Here is a 14530-nt window from a genome sequence, read left to right as displayed (position 1 = left end):
GCGGTAGTTACCAGGGTCTGTAGAGGTGCCTCCTTTGTGGAGTGGGACTACTGTTGCTGTACGCCAGTGTTCAGGTACATATCCTGTAGTAAGGCTAAGGTTAAATAGCATTTTTATGTGCAGGTTTAGCTCCTCTTGGAGTTCATGTAGCACGCAACCCGGGATACCGTCAGGTCCCATTGATGCTGTGTTTTTAGCTTTGCTGAGGGCAGTTCTCACCTGGACATCTGAGATGACAGGGAGGTTACATTCAGCTTGGATAAGTATTTCTTCTTTTGGGGGTGAGGGAGGGGAAAATTTTTCACTGAACCTGTCTGCCAGAATGTTGGCAATATCTGTGGGTTCAGTGTATTTTTTGTCATTGTGAACTAACTCTGAACATATCTGAGGGTTTCCGCCCAGGTTTCTAACATAGCAGAAGAAGGCCTTGTGGTTATCTTTAGTGTCCATACCGATTTTTCTCTCAAGGTTGGCCTTGGATGTTTTTATGAGAGAATGTAGCTTTCTACTAGTGCTGATCAGAGATGCCTTCTCTTTATGGGATTTTGCTCTGTCGTGCAGTAGCTTCCTTCTTTTGTTATACAATTTGTTTATGGCTGGGGTCCACCAGACAGGATGCCTGCCCTTGGTGGAAAAGGTCTTGGTTTTATTTGGGATTGCATTTGTGAAGGATTCTGCATTGTGGGATGTGGTTTCCACTGGCCCAGTGGGCTTAAAGGATACCATCTCAGTTTTAAGAAGTGTAAAGTCGGCTTTTGAGAAGTTTTTCACTGTAGTCTTTTGTGTTGCAGGTGGAGGTGGGATATGTATATCCAGGGTGATTAGTTTGTGGTCAGATCTCACTAGTGAAGGGTATACTTCCGGTGTGGAGCACTTTGTCCCCATGTTTGTGATGATCAGGTCTAGTATATTATGTCCCCTTGTGGGAGAGGTGACTAGCTGTTCCATTGCATTTGAATTTATGAATTCCAGGAACCTTTGGGCTAGGGTGTTTGGGCTAGAATAATGCACCCAGTCTATGTTAGGGTAGTTGAAGTCTCCCAATATGATGGTGTTTGGTGAGACATTCATATCCTCCAATGTCTTCAGGAAGGCTAAATGGGGTTCCTGAGATTGGGAGGGTGGTCTGTAACATGCTACCAGTTGTATAGCAGTTTTGCCTACGGTTAGTTGCACCTGGATTGTCTCTGATGCTTCATGTGTTGCCACTAACCTGGAGGTGTGGGTGTCCTTGATGAATATGGACACTCCCCCCTCCCTTTTTGGTTTGACCCGAGTTTTGGGGCTGAAAAGCATGATACGAGGTATAGCCTGGTAGCGTTGGGGTGCTCTCAGGAGCCTTGAACCAGGTTTCAGTTACTGCACAGACATCAATGTTCTCCATACTGAGGAGTGCTTTGAGAGCCTGCATCTTGAGATTTAGACTTCTGGGGTTGAGCAGCATTACCCTTAATTTTTTTCTATTTTTGTTTTCTAAGGAGGTGGGTTTGTCTTTTGAGCCTTGCCTAAAAAAGGTGGGGGTGGCTAGAGCCTTAGCCAATATCCAGAAGCCCAGTGGTGACAGATGCAAGCCGTCCCTTGTGAAGCAGTGTGGCTTGTCCAGCATGTCATCCCAAGCAGACAGACATTGGATTCCCCTAGAATGACACCAGTATTTGAGCCAATTATTACAGCTGATCATCTTGTCTTTGTACTGTGGCATCATTCTTGGTGAGGGCAAGATGCTGTTCAGGGTCAGGGTCATACCAGCCTGGGCTATATAATCAGAGAGCTCCTGTATGTCTCTTTTCATGTAGTCCAGGGAGGTACATCTCAGGTCATTCACGCCGGCATGGACAATGATGGAGTCATATTTGTACTTGCTTTGGAGTGACCTGAGTGTGTGTGTTATGTGGCGGATCCTAGCTCCTGATAGGCAGCTCACCGTTACCCTCTCCTTGTTCAGCCTAGTAAGCGGAACGTTAGTGTGTCTGACTATAGAGTCACCTATTACTAGTGTATCAGGCATGGTGTTTGGCCTTAAGGGCTGTGATTGTTTGACACACTGATTTATTGAAGTATGTGTTGCATGTGTTTTGTTTTGAGGTGGTGGATTTTTGGGTGTCTGCTTTGGGACCCTCTGTTGTTTTGGTAAGTTTTTTGTTAGAGCCTCCGAGTATGTCTTTGTGTTATTATGTGTTTGGTTTGCAGTTGTGGTAGGTCTATGTGGGACTGTGTTTGGTGTGTGTGTGGTTACCTTCTCCTCCTGTCTGGTCTTGCCAGTCCTGAGTTGAGAGAGTTCAGCCTCCAGTTTGGCTATATAGTTGCATCTCTCACATGTATTTGTGTTTGTTGGGAGGAGGAGAGGGTTGTCTGTGTACATGAAACAATTGTAGCATTGTCTCAAGATTTACAGATTAACCAGCTGAACCGGAGAGGATGCTAGTAATCTACCACTCGACATGCTAGAATATTATAAGGGAGTGCTGTGCCTTTAAGGGAAGTGGGTACTCACAGGGGTGGTAGGTGGATGTAGTGCTTACTTTAGTTAGCGAGTGCTTACTTAGAAGAGAGGTTTTGAGAACAAGTGCTAGGCTTATAATAAAGTGAGTAGACTGATTATTATAAGAGTAGAGCTTTCTTAAGGGAAAATTTGAAGAGCAGACTTGGCGGAGCCAGAAAATGTTTAACCTCCTGAACCTGATAGACTTCTTTGAGGCAGCCACCAAAGCCGTAGATGAGGGTAAGGTGGTTCACACAGCCTATCTTGACCTCGCCAAGGCTTTCGTCACCATCCCCCATTCTGGAATTATAGCTAAACTCAATAAACTAGGCATAAATCCCTACATCTCAAGATGGGTTGCCAACAGGCTCGCTGACAGAACCCGCACTGTAAAAGTTGCAGGCTCCAAATCTGACCTCAAACCAGTGACAAGTGGAGTACCACAGAGTTCCGTCCTGGGACCGCTACTGGTTGGTATCTACTTCTCTGAAGTACAGGCTAACACAGAAGGCCTCTGGCTAATGAAGTTCACAGATGACTGCAAACTAGGAGCCATAGTCAAGTCCCCAAATGATGTGAACATCCTACAGAAGGGCCTCTCTGAGACAGATGCCTGGTGTCAGAGCCTTAGCCTCAAGCTCAATGCCAAAAAGTGCAGTGTCATCCCCTTTGGTAAAAACGCTGCACCCATGAACTAGCACATAGGCAGCAATCTACTTAATACCGAATGCATGATAAGAGACCTTGGGACCCAGGTGGACAGTAGTCTATCCTTTGATAGTCACATTGCCACAGTAGTCAGGAAGTCCTTCTACATGGCACATCTCATCATAAAAGGGTTCTCATCCAGGAAAAAAGAGGTCATCGTTCGCCTCTACCCGACACTCATTAGACCCATTATAGAGTACAATGCCCCTTTTGGAATGTACCTCACAAGACATCTGCAACAGCTGGAAAGGCCACAGAAATACCTCACAAAGAGGATTACTGGACTCAAACAAATGCCCTACACTGACCGTCTCAAAAAACTCCAGCTTTACTGCATAGCATATTGCCTATTCCGAGGTGATCTCTACCTAACATATAAAGCTGTGTCAAACCCAGAGCTGTTGGACATGCTACACCTAAAGAAATCCCAATCCCTCCGAGCTACATGTTCTAGGGACCTAAACCTTGTCACCACAATAAACAGGATATGCTGGAGGGATAGATTCCTATCCAAGAGACTTCCCATACTCTGGAACAGGCCACCCATCTATGTCAAGCAAAGTTCTTCATTAGCACTCTTCAAGAAGAGTGGATGGGAAATAGGAACTACACCCCGGGGATCACTTCTGTATCTCTGCTCAACAGTGGCACAGGAAAATAACTTTCTTGGGTGGCGTAAGCCAGGGAACCTTGTTGGCTAGGCTTACGTAGGCCCTTGGGCCAATAGCCTAGTACCTACCTATGAACCTATGAATAGTATTATAGCAACAGTGAAAAAAAAAACTACCACATTTACATGTTGGAGGCAGAGTAAGAATCCAAAAGATGTGGGAAATTTTGAAGCTGAGCTATGCTTTTATGTTATGCCCAAGGAAGATGGAAAGCTGAATGGAAGGAAAGGTATACCTTTGTATAAAACAATCACATCAAATTCCAAGTATGAAAAGCAACATGAAGTATTAAAAATACTGCTGTTGGAAAAAAATAGAAATAGTGAAAACTGTGACAATTAAAAGCTACATGGAGAGGTTGCTCAAGGCACGGTAACAGGTAAACATATAGCAAGAACTGCTCCAAACTGATGATCAGATGTCTGAATAGAATAGTCCTGTTAGACACTTCAGATGGAGACCAGGAGAGAAAACAGACAGATTAATGTATTGTTGGAAAGTTAAAAATGCTAATAAAACCTGAATAGTTTCATTTACTAAAGTGAACAAGTGATCTTATTTGATTAAAAAAAGCCCATAGCTTCCTAACTGATCAGTTCAGGCATATTTAAATTGATCAGTTAAGGATGATGTATGTTGTGTCATAGAACATATACAAAACAGATTTATATTGACATGAACTTTGTAAGTATATAGCATAAGGAAGTACAGACGAAACTGCAGTCTCAGTAGCTTAACAGGTCGCACACTTGCCTTTGATACTGGAAAATCAGAAGTTCATGGGTTTGATTCCCACATCAGGTAACTGTATTGCATTACTGACACTGCAGTGCAGTAGGAGTGTGTTTTACTCATGAATATAATGTCTTTCATATGAGATGTTAAACCAAGACTCCATCTGTCTGACTTGGTGGTAACTCAGGTAGATGTAAAAGACCACAAGGTACTTATCAGAGAACGATTAGAGGAAGTTTCCCAATGTTCAAGTCAAATTTCCCCAATTCAGTATGAATTCACCTTCGGTCTCCCCTGAAAAGAGGCTATTGGGACAAATCTGGTTAACAAGGTACAAATAAATAAATGCATTGCTATTGCTTAGCTACAAAACTCTGAATGGCATGTGCTATACATTTGTTTGGGAAAGTTACATAGATTAGACACCCTAGTAAAGGCAGGAAGTTCATCCACAGCACACGTCTTGCCTGCTAATCATTCTGACAGTCACTTTGTTGTGTCCCTATTGAAATGTCAGTATTGGAAATGGTGAGTGCTGACAAGCTGAAAAAAAAAACTGAAAACCTACAAGAAAAGCAAATATTGAAAAGTGCTCTTATCCTTTAAACTTCTTTTTGCAGAGGGGGGGCAAGCCCTCCCATACACCCCCCAAACGTATACCACCGTACCTTTGAAAAGTGAATATTCTGAGAAATGGCATCTCAGAATTAGTATCGGTCATTAAGCCTCCATATTTCAAGACTCACTCTAGTGGGTCTCTGCATTTCAAATGGCCACTTTGCTAGAATGGTTTACATTTTTTTTTTTTGGTCATGGATGTTAATACATTTTGCCTCCTCTGAAAGCAATATCTATATATAGATATATATATATATATATATATATATATATATATATATATATATATATATATATATCATTTGGTGTAACACAGTGCTCAGTGTTGGGCAATCTCCTTATTGGCATCTATTTCTCACACCTCCATGTCAACATCCACTGGTACAAGGTCAATGTTCTCAAATTAAATGTGTAAAAATGTTGCATAGTTCATGGTTGTAAATTTTTTTTCCCTATACCATATAAATGACACACCATTCTAATTGGATACTGTTTTAGGAGACTGGGCACCCCTAGAACCAGATCCAGCACAAGGCTACCTTGGCAGTTTCTTAAGGCTTGTTTAACTTGGGGGTGGGTCAGCCATATCATACTATATTATTTTTTAGTCCGTTGCTGTTTATAAAAAATGTCCATATCTCCATTAATGAAGGTTTGTAAAACAAATTCATTGCTATGCCTGCCTTTAACATCCATATAGGGACACTGTTAAGTGACTTAGCTAGGGTCACAAAGAATCAAACCCTGTACCTTAGCAATAGGAGGCATGGATCTTAATCCTCCACAACATCTACCAGACCTTCTTTAGCTTCTTAATTTTTAAATCACTGAAGACCACAGGCTGTCAATGTCAGTCATACAGTTTAATAGTTATGTGGTTTAAAGAATACATGTAGATATAATAAGACTAAACAAAATAAATAGTCATTTATTTGATGAGGAGTATGATGAGGAAACTTCTTTGAATTTTATAAACGTATCTTATGGCAAAATATGTTTTTTTTCAGGAGATGGTAGATCAGGAAGAGATAACAAGTGAAATTTTTGAATTTTTTCAAGTTAAATTTCTTGTTGTCCTGCCAATATTTGGCATTCCTAAAATTCACAAATGTTTGACAGACCCCCCCACCCCCCCCCCGATGAGGCCCATTGTCAGTGCAAGAACATCTATCATACACCCCTTGGCTTTGTATATAGATAAGGTGAAGAAGTTGTTAGACAGTCACTCACACATAGTTAAGGATTCTTGGGATTTTTTGTCCAAACTTAGGGAAGTTGAATACAGTCCCAGCCTGGCCTTTGTTACTATAAACATAGTAAATTTATTTAATGTTATACCACAAGACCAAGGACTGGAGATATTCCATGATGTTCTAAAAGAGTCTGGTGCATTTAGCTCCAATGAAACAACTGTTTTAGGCACTTTACTAGATATAGTATTAAAAACCAACTTTGTAAACCTAGAGGCCAATTCTTTCACCAAAAGAAGGGAGTTGCGATGGGGGCATGTTGTGGCCCATATTCGCCAACATTGTCTTATTACAATGGGATAAACTTTTTATTGTCATTAATGTCAATGTTCCCTCTTGGAGATTGTATGCAAGATTCCTGTACAGTATATTTATTGCCTGGGAACAAGGAGAAATGGAAACTAACAACTTCAAAGACTATTTGCACTCCACTACTTTTTTAAAGTTTATGTATAGTTACAGTAAAACAGATATTAGTTACTTAGATGTGTTGGTATCTAAGGATGATAAGAGGAAAGTTCACCAGAGTACAATTGTCAGGAAGAATGTGGATCTTACATTACAGCAGTGTCATCCCTTATACCAAAAAGGATTGTTAAGGAGCAATTTGTGAGATTAGCCCGAATGATCTCGGATGACATTCAAGAGTGAATGCAAAAAAACTAGGGGAAATGTTCGAGGCTAGAGGTTACCCCTTAAACTTGATAAATAAAACTGGTGGAGAGGTTTCCCACAAAAGAAGTCAAGGGGTTATAAGACCTATATTATTGATGAATGAGAACTTAAGAGAAGTAGAGAAGAGGGGTGAACATTTTTTGTGTTCTATTATTATGACATACAGATATGAACATGAGTATATCCAGAGAATTATAAACAACAATTAGGCCAATTTTTATGTGTTTTGAAGGAAAGCTAGATGTCATAGGAACTAGGCCATGTACTGTATACAGATGAGCCAGATATATAAAAGAATTGTTAGAAAGAAATGAAAAACAGAATAAATATGTGAGCAAACAAAGAATAGGGACATACAAATGTGGGACATGCAGTCAATGTCAATACATTTTAGAAGCTAGAGAGGTAAAAGTAAATGATGCATTAGTTCAAACCTATTTTCACTGTACTTGCAAGTCAAGAGGTTTAATATACCTTGCCCTATGTAGGAAATGTCCAAGTTTCTATGTAAGGAAGACTGTTCGTCAGTTCAAGGGAAGAATTTATGAGCACTTGAATGATATAAAAAAAAAAAACAGTAATTCATTGTATTGCCACATTGAAAAACATGTTGACCATAATTTTTTGTTCCTTGTTGTGGACACTGTGTATAAGAATCCATTAGGAGGGCCATGGGGTGATTTAGTTGAATGAAAAGAATTGCAGTGGCATTTAAAATGAAATACCACTGTATCACCTGGCTTAAATGATACAATATCAATTTCTAGTGTTTTAAAGCTTATGCCTTATAATATTTATTTTCTTATGCTAATTGCTTTATATTTGTGAGTTTTTAGCTAAAACAGGTATCAAGAAAATTATGTTTTTAGCACTGTAACACTATGGGGGAAGTACATACTGCATTCAATTAGTAAATGTGCATAGTTCGTTTGTGGTTTTAAAGCATGTGATTTATGGAGAGGGACATTTAAACTATGTTTGTAAGTTGTTATGTGATTCCGATGAAGTTTTGTTATACTCATTTCAAAAGCTCTTAATCTTTTATCCAATAAATTGAACTGTTGTGGTTGTATTCTGCCTGCTCTGCAGTTTGAGTTCTCAGTGATAATAATAGGCCTGACAAGTACTTAACCAATGAAAACCAACATAAACAGCCAAATGACTTAAACATATCAAAAGTCTGACCCCCCCCCAGAAAACTTCATATTTTTGTATCTGTTTGCATGACCAACATGGAAGTAGAATTTTTCATGCTTTACAGTAGTGTCCAAGTTGGATAAAGAGGAGGAAGTCTTGTTAAATTCTTTACATTTTACTATAGGCTAAGAATGTGAACCGATTTATAAATCATGTATATTTACTGAGGAGCAACACACCATCTTAGTCTACTATAGCAAAACTGAAGTAACATTTTGTCTCAAAAAATTATTTCTGTTTTGACAAATATGCCATAGAGGTTAAGATTCAGCTGAAGCATTTGTAACACATTTACATGAACTGGCTTAGTACTGCAAAAAGACGAGCAAATACGATGTTGGAATTGATAAATAACATTACTTACAGGGACATTTATGCAAACAATACAGATGGATCCAAATTTAACATTGGAAAAGGCTATACAAATAGCTCAAAAATTAATTAAATTAAAGACAGTGCTTATACATTTACTCTGAGACTGTACTGTTTTGCCCTTATAGTGAAGGTGGAAGGAACATGTGCATGGACAGTGGCAAAGTATAAATTGTCTTCTGATTCTATTGCCTTGTAGTTCCTATAATCCTTTGATGTTCTTCACATTAGATTCATCTTGTGGATTTTGACAAATATACTTAAATCCAGTGTGAGATTCTGTCTCTGACAGTTCCCTTTTGAGATCACTTTTATAGCTGAAATGTTCCATTGAGAGTGAGAACCTTGATAAGAAGTTATGAGGATGTCATTTTCATAATGGATGACATTTTAGCTTTTGGCCCACATAAGCAAATATATGATGAGAGGTTGAAGGCTGTTTTTTGTGATGTTAGGAAATCAGGGCTCGAGCTAAATAAAGAATGTGTGGCCTTTGTGAAACTGAAATTTACAATTTTTGACATTGTATGAGGGGTGAAAGCAAACAGAAATGATACATGCTAATTTAAGACTATAACTGAGCTTCAGAGACCCAAAAATGTAATAGAACTCCAACAAGTGATTGGCACTGCTACTTTCTTGGGTAAATTTGGGCCAGGACTATGAACAGTGTTATATCCTATGCTAGACCTACTAATAAACATTTCAGACCAGATATGGGGAGATTTTCAAGAGCTCGTTTCAAATGGATGAAGAATATGATAATGTTTGCAGAAGTGCTTGCATCCTGTGATGTCAACAAACCTACCATAGGCAGTGCTGATGCTAGCAGCTATGGACTGGGTGCTGCTTTGTTGTAAATGGGTAGAACGAATTCAAGCAAATTGTTTTAGAATACTGCCCTAAACTGAGATGAGACATTTCCAAACTGAAAAGGAATGCCTAGCAGGAGTAGGGGCATGTGACTGACTCTCTGAATACTTATTGAGACCTGACAGTTTCTAACTGCAATAACATTATAAACTACTAGCTCATCTGGATAAATCATATGACTTGGATAAAGTGACACTGATGTGTCAGGAAAGCGTCATGATGGACTGATACCCTATCCAAAATCACAATGACTGATATAATGATAGAACAGCAGCAGTAAAATCAAATGAACTTCAGATGTTGCAGTGTACTTACTTAAAATGTTTCATTCAATTACATTGGCAAAATTGCTAAAAATGAATGAATAAATAAATGTCAATACTGCTATTGAATAATTCAGGCAATCGGTAATGCCGGTACTTTAGTATAGCAATAACCCATGCCTGGGTGTGGGTAATGCAAAATTTACCCACGGTTGGCATGGTTTGGTCCCGAGGGCAAAGCCCGAGGGACCAAACAAAGCCAACCGTGGGTAAATTTAGCAATACCCACACCCAGGCGTATGACATTATTCAAGAAAAGAAACTATTACTTTTCTTAAATAATGGCATAGTATAATGCCTGTTTGCTGCCCTTCCGCAGATGTCTGGCATCCGGCGGTTCTGATGTACCGCGCCTGCGCAGTACATCAGAGAGAAAGCAAGATCTCTGTTGCTTTTTAGCTATGTTAAATGGGTTTAACATAAAAATAAGCAACGGAGATGTCCGTTGCTTATTTTAAACTGTCTCGCTATGTTAAACTCATTTAACATAGCGAAAAAGCAACGGAGATCTTGCTTTCTCCTTGCTTTTTAAAACAAATGGGTTTAACATGGCGAGACAGCTTTAAAATAAGCAACGGAGATCTCCGTTGCTTATTTTAAAGCTCTACTATGTTAAACCCATTTAACATAGCTGGTGTTATACTAATGGAAAAAAGTCCGGGCGACCGGACCTTTTTCCATTAGTATAACTCGATTTACAATGGGCACGCTGGCCAATCAGCGTGCACGTTTTGGGGCGGTCATGGTATAATAATGAAGATCCCATCTCCTAACATGTTGTGCCTGGGTTGGTCATAGGTTTGTAGTATACATATGTATTGATGAAAACTAGTACATATGTTTTCCAAATGCATATGTATATCAAAATCAAATGGTATTTGTGCACAAAACAAATAGTGGAATTTTAAGAAAACACACATGCTGACTATCTTTAATGCAACAGAGAATGTGTAATGTTTTTTTCCCCCAAAAGAATGTGATTCTCTCTCAAAGGAGAGATGATATGGTGAGGCCAGATTCCCATGATTCTAGGCAGTAAGTATTAGTCTGATCTCATATACCTAGGCTGAAAGAGGGCCTACATAACCATAATGCTTTGTGGAGCTTTTTAGATTTAACAATAAAAATACACATGCATGTGTGAAGTGTGCTGACATGCTTATGATGAGACTAGAATATAAGCACAAAGTGCTTTTACTGTCTGAATGTCACAGATCTTCTGTTAAACAATCCATCCACCTTTTTGCTGGAGGCCTTCATTTCCTCTTGTCTTTTTCCTGTCTGTCCCAAATCGTCTTCACCAGATTATCTTCTGACTGATACTTAGAATGTGAAACTCAAAAGATCACTTGTGTCCTGTTATGGCAACCAGATTTTGTGATGACCGAGAAACAGTTTACACCATTACTGCATTTGGGGGCACAGACAGACTTGCCCATTGCAAAAGATCTTTTTTTGTATTTTGTTTACTTGGGAGTGTAGTTTTTTTTAGCTAGCAACCTACCAATTCTTTAGATGTGTGGGCTTGAATAATCACACACTGATTTAACAAGATGTGATTATTCATAGTGGACCCCTGCTGCTTATACAGTACATTTTGAATACTGATGTTTGTTGGTTGGAATATTCATAATGCAACTTTACAAGTGAATTGTACAATATTTATGTCACTTTCCCAAATGCAACTCAGGTATGCCAATTTTGTTGTAAACTTTTCATTTCCAGTTAAATAATATTTTATAGCTAACTGTTTTCATGTTCAGCAGTTATTCTACATTTTTCTGCCATGCACCAATGTCATTTATATTCTTGCATACAAAACTACTTCGTAAAATGTTTGTTTTACACGCAAACTGCTTTCCTTGGTATCTTCTTATCTATCTAAATTTATTATTTTCTGCAACACCAATAACTGCAAATAAACTTCTTTTGATAGTTATGTACACAAGTGATAACTGTTATGTTTCTACGGAGCTTTTCTCCCTGACCATATACTGAATATTGGTTTTGTTCAATGAGAAAACCTATTTAGCAAAACACATAAAAAGGCTTAACATGAAAATGCCTCTGAAAATCACTAAACAATGCACTAACCAAACATGTTCAGTCAAACACTGGTGTTGTCAAGTTTGCCATAATAAATATGCAAAATAGTAGCTTTTTATTTGTGTGTAAGAAAATCAATTTAAGCCATAAAATATAACCCAATTTATTCCAAAGAGCCAAAATCATTACTTGGGTCAGGGCATTTTTTACATCAATTTGCGTTAACAAATAAATGTTTTGAAGGAAATGCAAAAGTCAAGTTGCTTAGAAGTACATTAAATTATATGCTAGTTAATGGTGTTACAGAGATGGTTTAAAATAAATTGCCCATAATACCTTTTAATAAAAGAACTAAGTGCATGTTTTTGTTCCCTGCTAAAAGCAGATGCCTGCTTGGCACGCCACTGATTCCCATTTGCCTTGCATATTTTGATTAATATTGTGCTTCGTAATCTATACTATGTGGTCTGGGTTCAGTAACCCCACTGTAAAATAATGAGACTTCAAGAATAAAAAATATGTTCCTGTAAAGTTGCATACTCTGTGAGCACTGAACATATTCAAATGAAATGGGAAAATGAGGCCTTTGCTGAGCAAATTTGCTTGAAAGTAAGCCTTGTTCCCCTCAATTTGTATTTAACTGTCAAAGTCTGTGTGTTAAGAAGTGGAGGAGCCTTTAGTGCTTTGCATATGTTTTCTATAAATACCTGCTCTTCTGTGAATCAGCTGCCATACAAGTATTCAGAAGACCCAGTCTTAGGGGAGCTTAATAACACTGGGAAGCAGCCAATAAGACATCATTTCATGCACTAAGTACTGTCCTCTGCTAGGGAACAGCACTATCTATTATAAGATATGTAACATGATTTACCTAAGGTTGTCAGATGAAATGAATTGCATCCAGATGCAAGGTAATAAATAGTAATACATGCTGCATGTATTTGACTTATAACCCCTGGCATTTTGAAACAAAATTCCTTTCAAGATTTCATTGATGTGCCTGCCAAAACATCATGTTGTTTTGTTAACTTCTGCTGCTCTTTCTAAGAAGTTTGTATTAATTTTTTTGTCAGTGTCCAGTTTGTAAAAACAGCATGACTTTTATTAAAGAACTAGCTAGACTTTAAAAAGAAAGTGCATTTAACCTTTTTAGTACTTCAATAACTGCTTTTATATTTCAGACACAGTTACAGTATTGTAGTGCTAGAAATGCACAATTTTTACTAAAATATCCTAGTAGTATTCTGCTTTCTTCTTCATTTTCCCTTTGTTTTCATATTACTGTGCAGTTAACACAGGATTCATTAAACAGAACAAAATAGCTAATATTTCTCGCTTATTTGTAAAATGTACTGCAATATCATCAGAACAATATAACTGGAAAGGGACATAGACCATAGTCACACAATTCACTTCAAATGAATACAGTCTTGACAGTGTTTGTCATTTCTTTTTTGTATAAACTAACTTTATTAATATGAATAAACACAACATAATGACATACCAAATTTAATAAAAAAACAATCAAAATTACACTGCATCTAGTTTTTTTTTAATGAAAATAACAAGATATCCAATAAAGAATAAGCAGCATAGTCACGACTAGTCTGTATGTAGGTAAACATTGCTATGAAAGATTTTATTAACCTTTATCTTGTGAGTCAGTGATCCTCACACAGTAACCATTTATTGTCTCTTGATTAGAATATATAATTACAAAACTCATATCTCAGTTGAGGATAGCACTAGCATTTCAACAATTGTTATATAAATGAGTTTAAGACTTTTCTACACTAAAAATTCAAGAAAAAGAAACAGAAGGGCAAGCTTGAATGATTTTCTTTGAAAGAAAATTTATATGACATTAATATTATTAAAACTAGGTTGATGTCAACAATTTATACTTAGGACTGAGTAAAAAGGCACCCCTTATTTAAAACAAGTAATGGAATGTCTACCTATATAGTTTATAAAGAACGGACAGTGACAGCAGTTTGAAAAGTTAGATTTAAGTCACCTTTAGGTCATGTTATTGGATCCATCAACTTAAAATGATATAGTAAAGAATTAAATTTGCTATTTATTTAAGAGTGGAGACACAATTTTCCTTGTGTAATACAAGGTTGTTAGTATAATGTCTGAGTATTTTGTGTATTTAGATATCATGGACAAATCTAGGATAAAGTTATTGGGGATCAGTGAAAAGTATTATATAATTGCTATAATTCTGCCTTGTCTTTAAAAAAAAGGCTGTGTCATAAGCAGCTGTCTCTTCACTTTGAGTCCTCCACCGAAAGCAATGTATGACCCAGAGACTTCTCTTACATGAGAGACAATATTTCTGCGAGAGCTGGATGGGAAAAACTTGAAAAATAATTCAGGTACTATTATATGTTCTTACTACAGGGACAATTCCAAAACCTTATATCTAACAATATTTGTTGTATTTCCACACTCCTCAGAAGTAGCAGCCTCCTTGTACACCATCTTTATACTTTGTTTGTCTGCAATATCTTGGAGAATGAATAAGAAACGTCTTATGAAGTAGTTGTCACATAGATCGGAGTAAAGTAAATGGGT

Source organism: Protopterus annectens, chromosome 2.part2 (genome assembly GCF_019279795.1).
Source record: "Protopterus annectens isolate FY-2018-M chromosome 2.part2, PAN1.0, whole genome shotgun sequence".
Lineage (NCBI taxonomy): Eukaryota > Metazoa > Chordata > Ceratodontiformes > Protopteridae > Protopterus > Protopterus annectens.
This window is presented reverse-complemented; position numbering follows the sequence as displayed.